The following is a 19,386-nucleotide window of genomic DNA, read 5'->3' as shown; positions in this document are numbered from 1 at the left end:
TCTGTTTCAGTGTTCTCAGGTACTCACTTCAGTGTGTTAAGGCCAGGATTCAGCAAAGTGCAGAACCAAGTGCTTAGGGCCAGATTTTTAAAGCACCTAACTCCCAGTGAAATCAAATATTTTGCTATATATAGACTTAAGTATGTGTTTAAGAGTTCTGCTGAAATGTGACTTATTACTTGTGTTCAGATTGCAATAGCTAAAAAAAAAAGTTTAGCCATTGAGCAGCTTTTAGGAAGGTTGACCCATTTTCTTGAAACATATCTGCTCTACTTAGAGGTTCACATGAACATCTATGCATTTGACTATCTGACTTCAGCAGATCATTAGCCTAGTATCCCACCAACAACACTAATCAATACCTAGTGTTTTCTAAAACTAGCAAGAGTCAGCATAACGTACTTGGCCAAATGTGTAATGCTTTATTATTAAGGGGGTGAAGTATTTCCAGTCCCCATACTGGACAAATCTGATAGATAGATAGTTCTCAGACTCTCTCATATGCAGGAAGGCATGCATACCTCCTCAAGCTTAGCTAGCCTTCAACCTCTAAGGAAGAGGAAAAGCGCTCTTTCCTTTGAGAGAGCAATCCCCCTCCCTGGATTGAATAGTCAAACACCTTTGCAGCATGGTTATACATACCAGGGCATACACCCCCTACCATAGCTGTCAGACAGCCAAGGTCACCGCTGCGCCATGATGAGGCGCTGAGGTAGGATTTTGCAGCAGATATGTATCTTTACCAGTCTTAAAGATGTGTGTGTATTTAAAGTTGTACAAAGAATTGTTAGGGAGTTGCTGCTCATAACTCTTTAGTTAAGTCATTTTCAATTTAACAAGAGCTTTAAATCTTTATTTTCTAAACATTTAATTGAAATGGTGTGACAACAGTCCATTGGTGGTTCACTACTCCTGTAAGTAGAAAGAGAGTACTTGTGGCACCTTACAGATTAACAAATTTATTTGAGCATAAGCTCCTTTTCTTTTTGCAGATACAGACTAACACAGCTGCTACTCTGTAAGTAATTCTTCTCAGGCCTGACATACTCACCACATCTAACACATGGTTGTTATGACACGAACCCAAAAGGTAGTGTAGCAGAGCAAAGACTTACCGGAGTGGCACCTCCTGCTGGTCATTCAGGAATTAGCTCATCCAGCACTCAGAGCACTTTCTGGTGGCTCATCTGCCTCAGGCCCCTCATGTCCCTCCCAGACCCAAGTGCCCCTTTACCTCAGGGTTCTGCCCCAGCAGTACCCCCACACTTTGGTCTCCCCTCCCAGGGGAACACCCAACCCTCTATACCCACCTTGCCTCAGTGGCTACTGCCAGTCATCATCTAGCCCCCTTTCACTGGGGCAAACTGCAGTCTATAATGGCCACTCATCATTGGCAAGGGAGTCAGACCAGCTGTCTCTGCCTACTCCCAGGCTTCACCTCCCAGCCTCAGTACCTGGGTAGGCCTTTATCAAGGCCTCAGCCTGGGGAGTTGCCAAGCTTGAACTGCCCTTGCCAAGATACTCTGCTCCTTCAGGCAGTAGGTCTATCTGTCTCCAAAGCTAGAGAAAGTCTTTAACCCAGTACCTTCCTTAGGCCTTCTTATACTCCCAGTCTGGTCCTGATTGGCTGCCTCAAGCCCGGTCCTGAGTGGCTCCCCGGGGCAGCCCTTGCCCAGGGCTGTTTTTAACCCCTTCTACACCGGACCAGGGTGACCGCCCTGCTACAAATAGCATATAGAATATCACTGAAAAACTAATAACCCACTGATCATTAATACACTGTACATACATCATGCAAGAATATGTACAAAGAAATGTGTGTTTGTCATCAGGCAGACAATGAAAGAACATTTATATAAAAGGTAAAGCCATCAACCTGGAGGGTGGGGGAAGGTATCAGTTGAGGCTCAGGCCCCTATAAGAGGCTGTCATTGACCTTATACATTCTTGTTGTATTTGAAAAGTATCAAGGAAGGTCTCTTCTCAAAGCTAATACCATACTGGTGATTGTCACTGTGAAATGGGGATATTTAATAATATGATGCTTTAAAATCTGAGACCAAACGTAGCAAGAAACAAGTTCTCTCCAGAGAGAAGGGAAAGATGTTCTCTTCCTGTTCCCAGTGAAATTAAGCAAAGTGTGACCAAAACCAATGGGAGCCCCATTTACGTACAAATCAGCAGAGGGATGGGAATCCACAGGAATCAAAGAATAGCATCCTGAGTCTGGGGGACAAAACAGTGAGTCTGGAAGCTACGGAGAGAGAAAAAAGCCATCTTGGCATCCATCACTGGACAGACACAAGAAGCCAGAACTCTTGCAAGCTGAGGAAGATTGGCCCTTCAACCAAGGGAGTTGAAGTGTCTGGGAAATGAATATAGGTGAGAAACCTGCTTAGGTAGAGATCTTTCACCTGGGAAGAAGAGGGAAACCAGCACCTTATCCTTATCCAGGAAGGTCCTGACTGAAGGAAAGTCAGCCGTGGCTGGAAGGAAGACTGGTGAGAAATCTACCTTGAACTAAGGCAGTAGCTTGTTGAGTTGAGTCTTAGCCACTAGAAAACACTTTGCTTTTTATTTGCTTGAAACAGTTTTGTCTTTTTACCCCTTGTGCTTGAACTGACTTAAACTCCTTTTAATCAGCTTGATTTACTTTTAATCTAAACCCACCCACTGCTGTAACTGATGTGATTAACTCCAGTTAAAGTAATAAGTTGTTTGTTTTTGTTTCTTAAAGGAGCAACAAACCTCACTAATTCTGAGTGTTCTAGGAGAGGGCCTGACACTTCAGGGCAGACGGTTTTGGGGAGGTGCAGGACTTGAGTTATATTGGGCGTCACCCTGCAAGTAATCCCCAAGACGGGAGGAGACCAACCATAGCAGCAAAGCATTTAAAGCACCCATAGTTACAGGGCAAGTGGTGACAGTACCCCTCACTAGTTTGAACTGCACCCCCAAATATTACAAACAGCAAAAACTAAAACAGAGTAAAACAATTCAAATTGTGCTCCAAGTTTAAAGGGTGGTTTGATGGAGATGGAAGTGACAGCCTTATGCATTATGGTAAGGCATTACTATGACTGTTATAGCCACAGACTTAATTGTCGTTAAACTAGCGTTTCTAAAATTGGAGGTCCCAACCCAGAATGGGGTCACTAGGCTATTGTAGTGGGGTCATGGTATTGCCACCCTTATTTCTGTGCTCCCTTCAGAGCCGGGCGGCTGGAGAGAAGCGGCTGCTGGCCAGGCGTCCAGCTCTGAAGGCAGCGCCATTGCCAGGAACAGCACAGAAGTAAGGGTGGCATGGTATGGGGGAGAGGGTTCGGTACTTTTTGGGAGGGATTATCACAGCCTGAAATATTTAAAAGGGGGGCCCAGCAAAAAAAGTTCGAGAACCCTATTCTAAACATATAATTTTGTTTGCTAGTCTTTGTCATAACAGATAATATAAGTGGAAGGTGGCAGAGTTTGGCCTCCTCATATTTGAGCTTGAGTGCCTAGATGAATTATTTTAATGTTGCATTAACACATAGGAAAAAAATGGACCCAAAAAGAAATCAAATGTAAAAATTGCTTTACGTAAGTACTTAAGGAAACAGGGATTATGGATCACAAGGCAGTTATTATGGTTTTATTATTAAAACAATAAGTTCACAAATCTTTACTAGAAACAGAGATGCTTATTCTTCCCTGGCAGAACTCATAGTTCATTTCAGTCAGTATGCACAGCCCAAGGGAAACTGTGAGCCTCCTATCTTTCACTGACTTTTCTGTGACAGGCATCTTTTCAACTCAATAGAATTCACACATGAAGAGAAAAGAAAACCTTATAGTTTTCGTCATCAGAAATAAAGGTGAAATAATTTGTCATACTAAATCTCTTATAAATAGTGCATTGACAAAAACAGATTTGCTCAGATTTATGTCTATATATTAAATAACAGAATAAAAGTGTGGTACATTATCCAAACATCACATAACTCTGGACAAAACATGCTATATTCTCAGGATACTAACCTTTGGTGCCAAACATTATAGAATACTATTAACTAGGGTGGTCATGCATTAATTCAGGTTGAGCAATCTGGAAAATAGCATGAAATTTGGTTTTTACTATTCCAACATAAAAGGTCAGATACAATGTATCTGAATACTAGACCAAAATATTAATGAACACATTAACATTTGCCAATAATGCATGTTATTGTCCATTACAAAAAGGCAAGTATACATGGCCAGGCCACCAATTGCTTTAGCAAGCTATTACTCTGACCACATATGTCTTCTACTCTGACCAATGAAAATGAAATAGATTAAGGGGGAAAAAGGTTTCCGTCATTTTTATCAGGTGGATTTGTTCCAAGTGTTGTAGGGAGGATTACTTTGAATAGTGTGTAGAATGTGATAAGCCTTTAGGATTTTATCTTTTATTACTCAAGTAAGGAACAATTCAGTTGAATAAGAAAATGTGTTTTCTGTTTTGGATTCTTTCTATAAAAAAAGTAACTAACTATTATAGCAAGCGTTTGCTAATTTGCAACAACGTTGTGGTAAAATGCCTTCCCATTAGATCCTGAAGATCTACAAATCAAGGTTAATCTCATTCCTCTCCACCACTATAAAGATAAGCTGGGGAATATAACCTGGCAAGTAGGTCTGAAAGTTTGTCAGTGACTTCTCATTCAATATTGCCTGTACACAGCTGCCCAAAACTCATGAATATATTTTACTACTTGTATATTAATTTGCTTGTCAGGATTCAAGCTTAAGTGTTGAAAATACAGACCTTTTAGAAATGTTCCCTGAAGTACAAACTGAGTATACGTGCTCCAAACTAGAAACACACAAAAGTAACCTTGTAAACATAAGGCCAATGAAGAAATGAGTCCATATTTTCAGTGTTTACTGCTGCCCTTCTTACATTCAGCCAATCAGTGTTTTACATGAAATAGCTTTACATGAAACTTTAAGCTTAGAAGTAGAAATATCAAAGATTGTGCAGGTCTGATTTGAAAAATTGTTAGTATTTACAGAGATTCTTCCCTTTCCTACAGCCAGGATTCTGTAATGCCTAACAAATGAGGGGTATCAGGAAGATATGTGAATTAAGCACTCTTCACCTTCACAGTTTGTCATTCATAGCTAGAAGTGCATCTTCTAGCAAAATAGCATCCACTGGACAATTTTCAGTCTTTGTGGTATCGTGAAAACTATACCCTTGTATTTTTCTGAGTGCATAACCATTTACTTTATTTACGGAAATATCAAGTCCTACAGTATTTCTGTGGAGATCAAGTATCACCAGAATTGTTAATAGTGCTAATAATGCAGAATAAACAAGGATTATCGCTATTTCTGCCATTCATCAGGACACAATTTTGTCCCAAGTGGCACCTCAAAACAACATCAAGCCATCATGCAGTGAGGCGGTTCCCAAGGTGAGAACTTGCATGAACAGTGGGGTAATACCAGAGACAGTTCATGGCGACTCTTCCACTGACATGTTTGTAAAGGGGGTGCCATCTAACTGCACTTCTGCTTAAAGGTGTCTGAATGTTGTGCAGAGCTCATGCAGCATTCCCCCCCTCCCCCATTGTTAAACATCAGCCACTCCATTTCACAATATACCTAAGTGAGGTGTGTGTGTCTGGAATGCTTCAAAGCTTTATGGAAACAGCTAAGAATTTGCTAATATGGAACAATTTGATCAATTGTTTCTTTTGATCTTCACATGTACAACCATGAAACACCAAACTTCCTTCATCAGCAAAATTTCCACCTGGTAGTATAGATCAAGTTTCACCAGTCATTTTAAGGCCTGCATAAATCAAGTTTCAACTTACTCTAATTAGTACTTCCAAAAGCTGTTACACACCTTTTCCCTGAAGCAAAGTGGGACTCAAATAAGTGCCAAATATTCTTTACACCTGTTGAGATCACAAGAGATTAGCTTCCAATCTTCCTTTCCTCAGTGAAACTTTCCATTGTTCAGGAAAGATCAAATACAACAGCCTCAAGAGCAAATCACTGATAACTTCTCTGAGTATGGTCTTTCAACCAGTTGTGTACCCACCTTATAGTAATTTCATCTAGACCTCATTTCCCTGGTTTGCTTATGAGACTGTCACGTGACTCTCACAAAAGCTTTATTGAAAATCAAGATATCATGGCTACTGTCTCCCCACTAAGAGGCCATAACCCTGTCAAAGATGGAAGGTAGGTTGGTTTATCATACTTTGTTCTTGACAAATCCATGCTGGCTATTCCTTAGAACCCTATTGGTTGCTTATAAATTAGATTTTTTTTTTTAAATAATTTGTTCCAGTATCATTCCTACTGGCGTGGAAGTCAGGCTGGCTGGTCTATAATTCCCTGGATCCTCTGTGTTCCCCGTTTTAAGGAGCGGTACTATGTTTGACCTTCTCCAGCCCTCTCGGACCAAACCTACCATCCGTGACTTCTAAGATAATTGCTAATTGTTCCAAGATTACTTCAGCTAGTTCCTTAAGTAGCCTGAGATAAATTAGATGTATTAATATCAGGAGGGCCTGATGAAATATTCTTTAACCTGTTTCCCTCTTTTCGCTGGCATTCCTTCCCCCTTGTTGTTAATGTTTAAATATTATGTGTCAATATCTGCTCACTGTTTATCTTCTTAGAGAAGACTGAAACACGACCAGCATTAAATACTGCTGTCTTCTTGAGGTCATCACTTATTACCTCTCCTTCCCCACTATGTAGAGAGCCTACATTTTTCCTTGGTCTTTCTCTTGAGTCTAATGTATTTAAAGAACCTCTTCTTACTACCTTTTAGATTCCTTGCTAGTTGTGCCATAGCCTGGTTTTTATCCACGACATGTTTGTCACCCAAATTGCCTTCCACTTTCAGATTCATATCCAAGTTCCTGCCTGTTGGTGAGAATCAAGTCTAAAATGGTTGCCCCCTGGTTACTACCTCCACATTCTGAAACAAAAAGTTGACCCCAGTAAATTCCAAGAACTTGCTGGAAATTCCTCATGAATCCAATTTATTGTGGGACATATCTGCATTGCCAATAGACTATGTATAGTCTACATATTAGGAGGTTAAAACATTAACACTGGATTTGGGGTGGCCTCAAGTACCATTTTTTAAAATACCTACCCAGCATTTCATTGTATGATTATGCTCCCACTGCTTTTTTTAACATTCATACCATTACTTGCTAAAATAAGAATTAGATTAATTCTGGTGATCCTTCCATGGAACTTGTTTTATCCTCTCTAAAATCTACTGCTGCTTAAAAAAACCCACCCCACACACACAGTTGACTGGAAAAGTGATCTCTGAGGAATGCATTTTGTGTTGCTGAGATGCACAAAAACAGTAAATTAATATTAAGTCAAATCCTGCAGTTCTACTCAAAATTCCCTGCATGATTAATGACGGAAAAATTGACCCTGATGGAGTTTATAGCATCTACTGCTTATTTTAATAAAGAAAATGTGCAGGCTAATTATGATTACTTCTGTCCAACTATTTCACTGCTGTTGATGGCATCAGAAATATCAAGTAAGACTGAGGTGTGCTGAAAGTGTTGCCCACTATGCTTCCCTCTGTCTGAGGACATTCCTGAATTCTTCAGATCTATTGCAGCATATACTCTGGCAATTACTGATGTCTTTTTTTGAAAATTCTAATGTACTGAGCAGTATCCAAGTGTTGCTAAATATTCCTCTTCTGTGGGATATGGACCTTCTCACTTGAGAAGAGACATCTGTCTCCTTAAGAGGTTGACAATTATCAGCACACACTGGATGTGTTCTTATCTCCTGCTCAGTTACTGTGTATTAGCTAACACAAGGTAAAATTCACCTTCCCCTCCGTCAATACAAGACAATAAATCCCATCACAGGGAGACTGTGTTTTCTTCCCCAACCCTGGAATACGTTCAGGTAAGCTTAAAGGAGGCAATATTTTCCCCTTCTTGGAAGCGTTTCTGCAGGAACACCTCAGGCAAGAAAGTTAAAACAATTGGCAGTTGTGGTACCAGCACTTCGTGATCATTACACAGGAAACTAGCAGGAGGAAGAGTTCTTTTATCCTTCCTTTTCCATTCCCCACTTGAGACCACTGCAATAAACATTCTCCAGTATGCTGGCTTTTACATCATAGCTCTAAAAAAAAAAAAAAAAACACTGTTGCTGTCTGTATGGGCGTCCAGACATGGCAACTTGGCTTTGCTTCAACAGAATCTGACTGACTTGCTCAGGCTAAAAACACTTTCCAGCATAAAATTTTAGTAAGGAACGAGTGTTTGAATACACACTTGCAGTTTTTTTCGACATAATAATACTGTAGACACCTCTACTAGATAAAGATAAAACTTCTTTTAATAAAGTTATTGGAAAAAAATGCCAAAACATCTAACATTTCTGTGCTAGGATTACCCAAACATTTGTCCCAGTCAATAAATTTATTTTTACAGTTAGGTCTCCAGCAGATTTTTGGGGTCATTTATTCCATTCTTTTCTAGGCACCTCTGTTTACAACAAGGAACAATAGACATTTTCTTGATTTTTGGAAACATGTACTATCAATTGTTCCTTAATCATAACCTAATCCATAATCGTTGATTAATCACCATGTGTGCAAGATAAATCAAGATATATAGCATTCAAGATAAAGCAAATCCATGCTTTGCATCTGAGAATGTTTTACTTTAACTTCTAATTTGCTCAACTGAAGTCTTGGGAAAAGAAGAATCCTAGATTAATTTATATACATTCAGTTTATATCTCTAGTTTTGCCTGGTATCATTTATTCCTTTATTTAGCTAGGACAGTGTGAATTTAGTTAGCCTAAGTTTTCCCATTGGATTTCTATGGATGATCTGAATAATCTCTGCCCAAAAGTCAATCATGTCTGTGTTCTCTCAGTTGTAGGGATATCAGAAGGATCTGAGATTAGATCTTCTGTGACAATTTAAGATCTATTTTGTCCAGGAGGGATTTTTTTGTCATCAGTATTATCTAGAAAAAAACTGCTTAGATTGTCCTTGGCTTTATTAATTCTTTCCTCTATTGCAGTTCCTGCTGCTATGTCAGACAAGGTCAGACATATTGTTTGTATATCCTGTTTAACTGAAGACAGAACACACATTAACGGAAAGCATTACCTGTTTTCTTTTCAGCTAAGATCACTTGAAGGTCCATGTTCTCAATGGGGTCTTTCTTCTAGTTCATTTGTGGCTTAAATTGCTGTGTGCATTGAAGTAGCCATTGATGCAGACACTGTACTGTCTGTAAGAAAACACTTGTTTCACCATATAGAATCATTGGGCTGGAAGGAACTTCAAGAGGTCAGCTACTTCAGTCTCCTAAGTATTACCTAGACCATCCCCGACGGGTTTGTTTACTCTGCTTTTAAAAATCTCCATTGATGGAGATTCTACAACCTCCCTAGGCAATTTATTCCAGTGCTCAACCACCCTGACAGTTAGGAAGTTTTTCCTAATGTCCAACCTAAACCGCCCTTGCTGCAATTTAAGTCCATTGCTTCTTGTCCTATCCTCAGAGGTTAAACGAGAAGAATTTTTCTCCCTCCTCCTTGTAACAACCTTTTATGTACTTGAAAACTGTTATCATGTGCGCTCTCTGTCTTCTCTTCTCCAGACTAAACAAACCCAATTTTTTCAATCTTCCCTCATAGGTCATGTTTTATAGACCTTTAAAAGAAATCTTTGACCTGATGCTGATTTTCAGTATTGCAGATGTCACCCACATGCCTGATTGCTACAGCTGTTATAGACAAAAAATAAATGTGGTATTTTTTCCCCATTTTACACATTTATAATACAGCAGGCTTGAGCACATAGGAGATATGAACATAGTGTGGTAAACACTTAATACACATGCATTTTGTCAAGAAAAGTGAAAACTAAATGTTTAAGCTCAGCTTGACCTATATCAAAATATTTCAGTTTGTTGAATTGACTCAAGTAGATATGTTTTGGGTCAGGTCAACATTAAACTACCCTTCCATGTTGTGGCACATTGCCTCTGAATATTGTAGTTAAGATTTCTGATGCCTCCATCTCTGCTCTGGGCTGGACTCCCATGATGGAATACAGTCTATGTGCTGTCCAGTTAGGATGGTACATCTTGGGATTCACATGGCTGTGGATGTGTTTTAAGAGACTTAGTCCAACCAGGGAACATGGCCTAAAAAGAAGATTGGGGACATCAGACTGAATTTACAACTTTCCATAAGGCCATGCACTACTGTAAGAAAATACATTTAATGTTGGACTGACTCAGTGAAATGTTTCACCACTTCCAAATTGAATGTTTTCCAATTATTTTGTTCTATAGCACAACTTCAATTTTTCATTCTGATTTCAGAATGAAATTGGAAAATAGTGTACATTTTCCACAGGAGTTTTCCAGTAACTTTCCAGAAGTTCCAATTTTTGGTCAGCTGTAATAAATTCTTAGAGCTTGTCTACATAGGGACACAACTTCCAAAGCGAATTAAGTGATATCAAATTAAGGCCACTTTAATTCTGCGTGAGAGTGTCCACACAGTGGTTTAATGCAATTTAACTAAGCCGCTTGAAATTCACACATTTAGTTAATTTGGATAACCTCTGAGTGTCCCCACGTGTACATGCCATTAGGTACATGAAGTAGCACATGCAGAATTGTTTTCAGCTACACCACAAGGACCTATTGCAGTTTGGTAAATCTGGATTTGCATATTCAGTTCTTTGAACTCACTTGGGTTTCAATATAAACCTAAGGTATTGATGCTGCCATGCCACTTGCAGGATGTGTCTTTAAACCAGGGTGTACTGTTTCCTGTCTAAAATGTAATAATGTTCAATACATTTCTCAATCCAGTGAGTTTATGATTGTTTATGGGTTCTCCCTGTCATTGCCCTATGTTACAAACAACCTATAATATCTTCTAAAGGTCTTTGTTTGTCCAGGATAAAAACTGAGCATCCTTCTCAACTAGGGTGTGAAGATGTACTTATCCTGAATGAGAACAAGATCTTGGAAAGAAAATAGAGAGGGAAATACATTGAGATTAGTGGAAATCTGAGACCACCATAGACATAAAGCTGGAATGGGGTTGTAGGACAACTTTGTCCTTGTGGACCACAGCATGTTTCCTTTCTTTTGCCCCAATGGGCTAAGGGACAAGAGAAAAATCAGCACTTTTGGACACATCTGTTGCAGGCATGGGAGATGGTGCAGAGGGAAGCAGTGCCAGGCAAACGGTGCCCAGCCAGTAGGACCAAAGATTTATACAGTAGCAGCTGACTTATTCTTTGGAACCACTTTAGACATGAATGGTGCTGACCATGCCAGACAAGGTCCTTGACCTCAGTAGAGGGTCCATGAGAGCCCAGTCTCACACCTATGTTAGAAGGCTGTGCAGAGGCTGAAGCAGAAAGGCATGTCTTGCATCTTGTCAGTGGACCATAGCGTAGAGGTTTCTTGCCTTACTATTGATGAGCCTTGAATTTCAGGCTATACTCTACTGAGAAGCTAAATGAGGCTGGACACTCAAATGTCTGTCTTCTGTTATGGAAAGTCAAGGCATAGCAAATTACATACTGGGTTAATGGGTGGGTCTCCAAACACAGATGACACTGAACATTAGATGTCAGGCATGGGTATGACTGCTGGGTAAGAGGTACACCTCTTGAAGCCGTCATGGGCCTTTAGGGCTCAAAATTGTGATGGTAAGGAGCCAAGGACAAAGGAAGGGCTATTTTCTCTGATTTTGTAAAGAGTTAGATTAGTATACAGTAACATTAAGTTAAGGGAAGGTCTAGTCCTGTTAACAAGACAGAATTTGGTTCATTCTCTGTCATGAAGGAACTGAGGTGGTTGGGGGTGAGCTCCCTTATACAAAGGAGGACTGTGATTTCACTTTTGTACAGGAATGCTCATACCCCTTTAATGGACAATGTTTTTCAAGAGACACAAGGTGGGTGAGGTACAATAACTCCTTGCTTAACATTGTAGTTATGTTCCTGAAAAATGCAACTTTAAGTGAAGCGATGCTAAGGAAATCCAATTTCCCCATAAGAATTAATGTAAATAGGGGGGATTAGGTTCCAGGGAAATTTTTTTCACCAGACAAAAGACTACACAAAAAAACACAGTATAAGTTTTAAACTATTTAATACTGTATACAGCAATGATGATTGTGAAGTTTGGTTGAGGTGGTGAAGTTAGAGGGTGGAAGAGGGCGTGATATTTCCTGAAAAATGCCTTGCTGCTAAATGATGAACTAGCATTCAGCTGAGCCCTCAAGGCTTAACACATTGTTGTTAATGTAGCCTCACACTCTACAAGGCAGCATGAATGGAGGGAGGGAGGGGAGACAGCATGGCAGACAGAGACACGCACTATGCGTGAGAGAGAGATGCACATTGGCCCTTTAAATATGCTGACACCACTCTAAGTGCATGCCTTTTTAAGTAGATCAGCAAGCTGAGACAGAAGCTGCTGCCATGAAGCTCCCTCCATCCTGAGCCCTGTTGTGTCCCCACCCTCCCCCAGCTCTATGGAGATGGGGTAAGTGGCGTGCAGGAGCAGGGGGGGAGGGGGACACCCTGACATTAGCCCCTCTCTTTCTCCACCCCCCCCCACCCCCCGCACAGTGAGCAGGAGGCTCCTGGGAGCAGCTTCAAGGCAGAGGGCAGGAGCAGCACAGGGCAGTGGGGGGAAAGACAGCTGAACTGCCCGGCCTGCTGGGCAGCTGCCACACAGGGAACTTAGGGGAGCGGGGAGCAGATAGGGGGCTGCCGGTCCATCCTGGTTCCAGTCCCCCACTGCAACTGGTTGCTCTTTCTGCAAACAGTGGTCAAAGCTGGTGGCTGCCAAACGATGTTATAAGGGAGCATTTAAACAAGCATATTCTCTAATTGATCAGCAACATAACGAAACAACGTTAACTGGGACAACTTTAAGTGAGGAGTTACTGTAATATCTTTTGCACCAACTTCCTTGAAAGCTTGTCCCTCCCACTATCAGAAGTCTAATAGATGATATTACCTCACCCACCTTATGTCTCATAGCTTGGGATCAACATAGCAACCTGCTTTTCAAAGCTCAGTGGCAGGGGTGCCAAATCACACAAATGGAACTGCAGACAGGCCCTCAAGGAAGAATATTGTTTTGCCCATGATAAAATTTATTGCAACAGTTTCATTTAGAAGCTCTAGTATCCCAGGCACTGTTCCCTCTAAGCTGTGTGCGTGTGCGCACATACACAGATCCTAAACCCCACACACAAACCCTAAACCCCGTGCACACAGCAAAACACAGCACACACAAAAATTTGCAAAGAAATTTTTTGCGCACGCAGCCTGTCAAAAATTAGAGGGAACATTGATCCCAGGCTTAACATCAGGCATTGAATCTTTTAGGTGATGAGACCTTGACTTTGCAATCTTAACATTCCCTTCGTGTTGTTTTTTTAAATGTAATTTTATACATGGTTTCTAAAAGTGAGCTAGGTGCATTACAGAAAAATAAAGACAAGATCTGTCTTCAAATTTGTTTACAAACTCTTTCAGACATAAGTGAGAGAAATCAAGTCCTGTGGAAAGATAGTGTCAAGACTTACAGTTCTCCTCAATGAGCTTGAAACTATAATTCTTATGAAACCAGAATTTTCTCTTTCCATTACAAATGGAGTGAAGCAGAGAAGCACTGAAACCTATAAAAGACCCCCAGATTTACTGCTTGTCCAGGATTTCAAGGAAGTGTGCTTAGGCGGACCTGCTGCTCCCTACAGAATATTGGGAATACATTAGGGAGGAAAGCAAACAAATCTATGCAGGAATTGTCAGTGCAGCCACTATATTCAAAAATTGATATCCTTCTTTCAGAGTGGAGCAGAACAGGGAGTTCAGGTGCTTAGAGGATCGAGGTCTTTACTTTTTATGGTTGAAAAACAGTTAAAATTGGTGGCATATAATTTCTTTACCACAAAATTTATCTTTGGAATAAGAAAGGTGAAAAACTTCAACCTAAAGGGTATGTATGCTCTAGAACAAGTAGCATGCACACACCCCTAAATAGACAAATGCAAGAGCTTCCTGAGCCTTCACACTAGCAGCGTAGTTTTGACATTATAATGCCACATTATACTGCTCATTGATATTCTCACAACTGTCACCACTATTTGCATCTTCTTTATGCAGGGAGGCAGGCAGGCTTGCATTTTTCAAATTCAATGATTCAGACATTTTTAAGCAAGAGAGGAAAAGCACTACGAAGTAAATGGGCTGACCAAAAAACACATTTCAGAAAAGATTAAATACCTAGCAGCATGCAGATCTCATAGAAGTGTGTTTTCCCTGCAAAAATAACCTGTTTACCATTCTTCCACACTAAATGAAGGGGTTTGTGTTTCAGCATTCTCTTTTCATTTTACAACTACTTAAGAGTGAGTGCTTCAGAGCAGTCTAAGGGGGACTACATAAGGGAGGATGAATGGCTAGTGGAAGACCTGGCAGCTAGGAAGCTATGGAAATTCTCTCCAACTACAGGCACTCACTAGAACGTTATTTTCCAATAGCCTGCTGTAGTATACGTAGCTCTATTCTACTTACCATGTACAACAACTCTAACTTACAAGACTGGCTGTGTACAGAGACAGCAGGCATTTTGTTCTCCAAATTGCTGCCAACCGTTACAAAAGATACACGGTTATGTAGACTTTGCTTTTGTAGATTTTATTTTAATCTAAAAATGAAGTCATGTAACTGAAAGTACATGGTTGCTCTGTTTCAGAGTAGCAGCTGTGTTCGTCTGTATCCGCAAAAAGAACAGGAGTACTTGTGGCACCTTAGAGACTAACCAATTTATTTGAGCACAAGCTTTCGTGAGCTACAGCTCACTTCATCGGATGCATTCAGTGGAAAATAACAAACACATCCTTATACTAGTTGTATTACCAAGCAAGTTGGATTACCTTAGAATTAATCACAGATGAACTTCTAAAGATTACAAAACAGGGTTTAACTGCTTTTTCTGGACCTCATGAGTCCAAAGAAAATGTGCTAGAGTAATCATGAGCACCATGCTTTGTGGTTTAACAGCACTTCTCCCGTCAGTTCCAGCCCAGTCATAAAAACCTTACACATAAAATAAAACTAAAATCAGGTTTCACTTTTTTGGCCTAAATGTGGAAAGTCTATTATTTTGTTAACATTTATTTATTATAGTACCATGGCCACACTTAACAGGCTTTCCCCCCCAGTTTTGAGACATGGCCAGTATCAGCAGTATTCCCCAGTTTAAGAACAGGCAGACAAGCTGGCAGAATCTTTCAAAACAGCAGAAACCAAGTGTTAACACACTGTGAATTATTTGGACTCCTGGGCATCTTAAACTATGAACATTTACACAAGGCAATGTACTCCAATGTCTAAGGGCCGGGGTGTGGTGTGGGGGCAGACTCAATGGCTTTAAGTCATAACATACCTGTATAGCATTTCAGTGCCCAGTCATATGGCCAAAAAACTTGTCTCCATCAGTATCTGGGACCAGTTGATTCAAAGTACTGTAATGGGCAGTTAGGAGGACTTGTCTATGGGGATGTTTCTTCTCAATCCCTAGTAGTTAGTGGCCAACTTATGGCCTGAAGTATGTGTGTTCTTATGCCATACATTCAACCCAAGCAATTCAGGCTGTGGGTATTAATATAAACATTTAATCATATATTAAATATAATAAATATATTTAATCATAGCAAACTTGGTACCTCACTAACATCCTGTAGCAGTGAGGTGTACAGCTTAAGCATGCCCTGGTTAAACATTTTTTGCATTTAATTTTATTTACATTCATAAAACAAGGAAGTGGGAGATCAAAGATAAACAGCAGTTCCCATCTGACTGTGTCTGTACTATTCTTGGGGTTTCTGTGAAGATGGAATGGGTCAGTGTTTGTATAGCATGTAGAATGTATCGAGTGCTACATTTACATTCTGTTGGTATTCAATATTCAATCTGATGTCATCTGAACATGGAAATGGACTTTTTCTGTGGGTTTGGCTAGGTCATTAACCTCTGTCCCAGTGCCACCATCTGTTAAATGGGAACAATACATACCTCTCCAGGATGTTGTAAAGATTAGTGTGTGTCAGACATTTAATGCATAAAGTGCTACACAGCAAATAATTAGAATACTACTTAGCATTTCCCCATTCTATTATTTGTTAGCTCTTGGAATGAGCCAATTCTCCATACTCCACTTGAGAAATGCATGGTAGTTCCCCACAAAAGAATGGCTGGCAGAGCTTCTGAAAAGATCCTTCACTGCTTCAACTTGTTCACCCCTCCCTTTCTCCTTTTTGAGAGATTCGGGGTTCAAATTCAAACCAAGCCTAGCTGAAGCATTTACCATGCGTCTGTGCTGAGCAATTAAAAATTAGCAGCAGCTGACATGCAACTTTGTGTGGGTCATATTGGTGTTTCAGCTCGCATTTTGCTGGCTTACCAAGAGCCAGATTTTCACAGGATCAGCCACATACATGTTTGCTGAGTGTTCAGTGTCACTGACTGTATTAGGAGGGTCCCCTTCAATAACAATGCACACTTGAGCCAGACCTGCTGCTTTTTAAAATTCTCACCCTCACTCACATTCTTAGATTCTGCATCACACTGATTCTTGGCCTATTTCTCACTGGGGTGACAGGGAGTTTGTGAGAAGACACCACCTGCTTTACATTCCCTTAAAACCTCTGAGCCCAGATATTGTCTTTTGCAAACGTCATCTGAATGGGCTAAAAGGAGGGGAGGGGCTATGGGTTCTTGTTGCTCTTCAGCTGTGATGGTTTTCTTCTTAAGATAATACAGGCAAATAGCACCTGGGTCAGGGATGTGTGTCACCATGTCTATGAAGCAAAGCAAAGCTGCTCAGAGGCATCTACCAGTCTGTTGCATGGGGTCACATGGAGAAGTGGACTGGCTGTTATTCATGTATACTGACTACTGGTCTCCTGCAGAGCAAATTCACAGAAGCCAATGAATGGCCCCACTACAAATCTGTAGTCAAGAGTGGGGAAGAATTCCTTCTCCTACCTCCCATGAAACCTACCAGCACAGTCTGGCAGTCAGAAATAATTTGCCCCTTACAGCACCGACTTTGCCTCAAACGAGGAATAGCCAAATCTTTCTGCATCTTCAGAGTCTACCTATGCTTCCAGCAGATTCGTCTCATATTATTGGAAAATTGACTCTCAGTGCAGAAAAAAAAACTATTTTAGTCTCTCTGCTGAGTTCAATTTAAAAATTCCTTGGTCCAGTTTTCCCCCTCCCCAAACATCCATTGATGGCTATCACTGGGGTAAAGAAGACATTCCAATGCAGAAAGAAGGAAAGCAGGTGTTTTCTTCAGGAAGCATCTACAGTTTTATTTCCTTTATTTATATACTGCCTATATTAAAGTGGAGCAGAAGTAATGGCTGCTTACACATCTCCAACTTCCTGAAAAACTTTCATGATGGGATTAAATAGTCCAAGTTTTCTGTTTCCTTGAAGGGTGATTCCCCACCCTAAATCTGAGCAAACAAATTCATCAATTTTGAGAATGGAGTGATAATTAAATATAGTGTTGATACATATATAGAAGGGACCAAGTTATCCATATTTTGATAGAACATAAAGGCCCCCATGAGATCAGATGTCCATTTTTCTGCCTCAAAACATTGAGGTACTGTCTTGTCTGTTTAGATTGTAAACCCTTTTGGGCAGAGAAATAGGTACAGAAAGGTGAAGTGATTTGCCCAAGGTCACACAGAAGATCAGTAGCACAGCCAGGGATAGGACCCAGGTTTTTCCAATTCAGAATCCAATGCTATATCCACTGGACCACATGAAGTTCACACACATTCTCAGGCCCTTGCATGATTAACCATAGATCTTAACTTTACTCCATGCAAAAATCGTACTTTAGCATGTTGAGTTTCTTCCCACATGACTGACCTTTCTCTGCAACACCCATCGCTTCTTTTAATGGCTACAATAATGAGACTGCACTACACTGCTTGAAAATTGTTCTACTGCATCACTAAGGAAACTACAAATACCATGGAACAGCCAGGCATATCAGTTCTTCAACCCAAGTATCACACAGCTGTTCAATGTGTTTGCAAAACTGGCTGGGAGCCCTTGAAGTATCGCTTTTCTATTATACATAAAGTGCTTTAATCTCACTCAACCATAATAATTACTGTGGCACTGTATCTGAGGTCCACTATTACAATATTCATTCCAATACTAAATGTCTCCTTTCTACTAGTATGGACAGCAGTGATCATGGCAAAAGGTTTTCTCATAATTTTTTTATGCCTTTGGATTTGAGAGTTATCAGCACACCAATTTTGAACTCACTGTACAATCAATATTTTATTTCACATTAATAGTCTTGCTACAGAACTCACTCAAACATTTGTTGTAAACTTTCACCGCATGACCTCTATTCAAAACATGCTACAGTAGCAAAATGTTACTTCTATCTAGACGGACTACATAGTTTTAATTTTAAAACTACTTACAATGACAACTGTCCTTTTCTCATGTACAAACTACATTCCTTAAACAAAAAAGGGCATGATATTGCTTTCAATTACTTCAGTACAGCCAAATTACTTCTCTAGAGCTGCACCAATCTTAGGCCCCCCCAAGTACTCCCAACTGAAGTTGATACAACCTGCATGTATACTACCTCTCCTATTGGTGTTTCAAGACCATGCCCAACGCAAAACAGAACTTGGCCCCCACTCTTTTTTACAGATTAAATTGGAAGTATGCTGCTTCTTAGCACAGAGGATTATTTTTAGCTGTTTACATAGCAACACACAGATTGTGAATGGTTTGCTACAACAATGCCTCATAATTAACAGCATCTGCTCACAAAAGTGTACAGATTGGTTTAACAGGAGGTTTTGCAAGTTGGGACTCTGGTTGTTTGGTGAAGCTGTCAAAGGAAACTTGCACAGTGCCTGCCTGCACTATGCTTGGCTCTAGCAACTGCTATTATTCCCTCACTTTCATAAGCACTAAGTAAACTTGCACATTCTATAACTTCACTATGAACTGATAGATTGAGGGGTTATCATTTCTATGAGGAAACAAGATATGAAATGTATTTTGCCAGTACTTTTCATGATCATTTTGCTGACACCTACTTAGAATAAAGACATTGGCAAGAGCCGTTGTAATGGCATTTCCAAATGCAAAGTGCCTAAACGTGAAGATGAAGTTGGGTTTAAATAAAGATAGCTTGACCTATTTCCAAGTGCACCTGCTCCTTACTTATTTGAACAGGAGATGAGACCCATTACAATTAGCTACTCAGAACCACAGACAGACC

General features: G+C 40.3%; 1 long non-coding RNA gene across 2 annotated transcripts in view; it reads right to left on the bottom strand.

Annotated features, from left to right (window-relative positions):
* Positions 1–19,386, bottom strand: part of LOC142068642 (uncharacterized) — a 282,297-nt gene that overhangs the window by 16,644 nt on the left and 246,267 nt on the right. For both annotated transcript variants that reach the window (XR_012664532.1, XR_012664533.1), the window contains one exon: positions 9,159–9,282. This is a non-coding gene — a long non-coding RNA (uncharacterized LOC142068642). The remainder of the gene's footprint in view (positions 1–9,158; positions 9,283–19,386) is intronic.

Source organism: Caretta caretta, chromosome 1, assembly GCF_965140235.1.
Source record: "Caretta caretta isolate rCarCar2 chromosome 1, rCarCar1.hap1, whole genome shotgun sequence".
In the NCBI taxonomy this organism is placed as follows: Eukaryota; Metazoa; Chordata; order Testudines; family Cheloniidae; genus Caretta; species Caretta caretta.
Note: the sequence above shows the minus strand (reverse complement) of the source record. Positions and strands in the feature narration are given on the sequence as shown.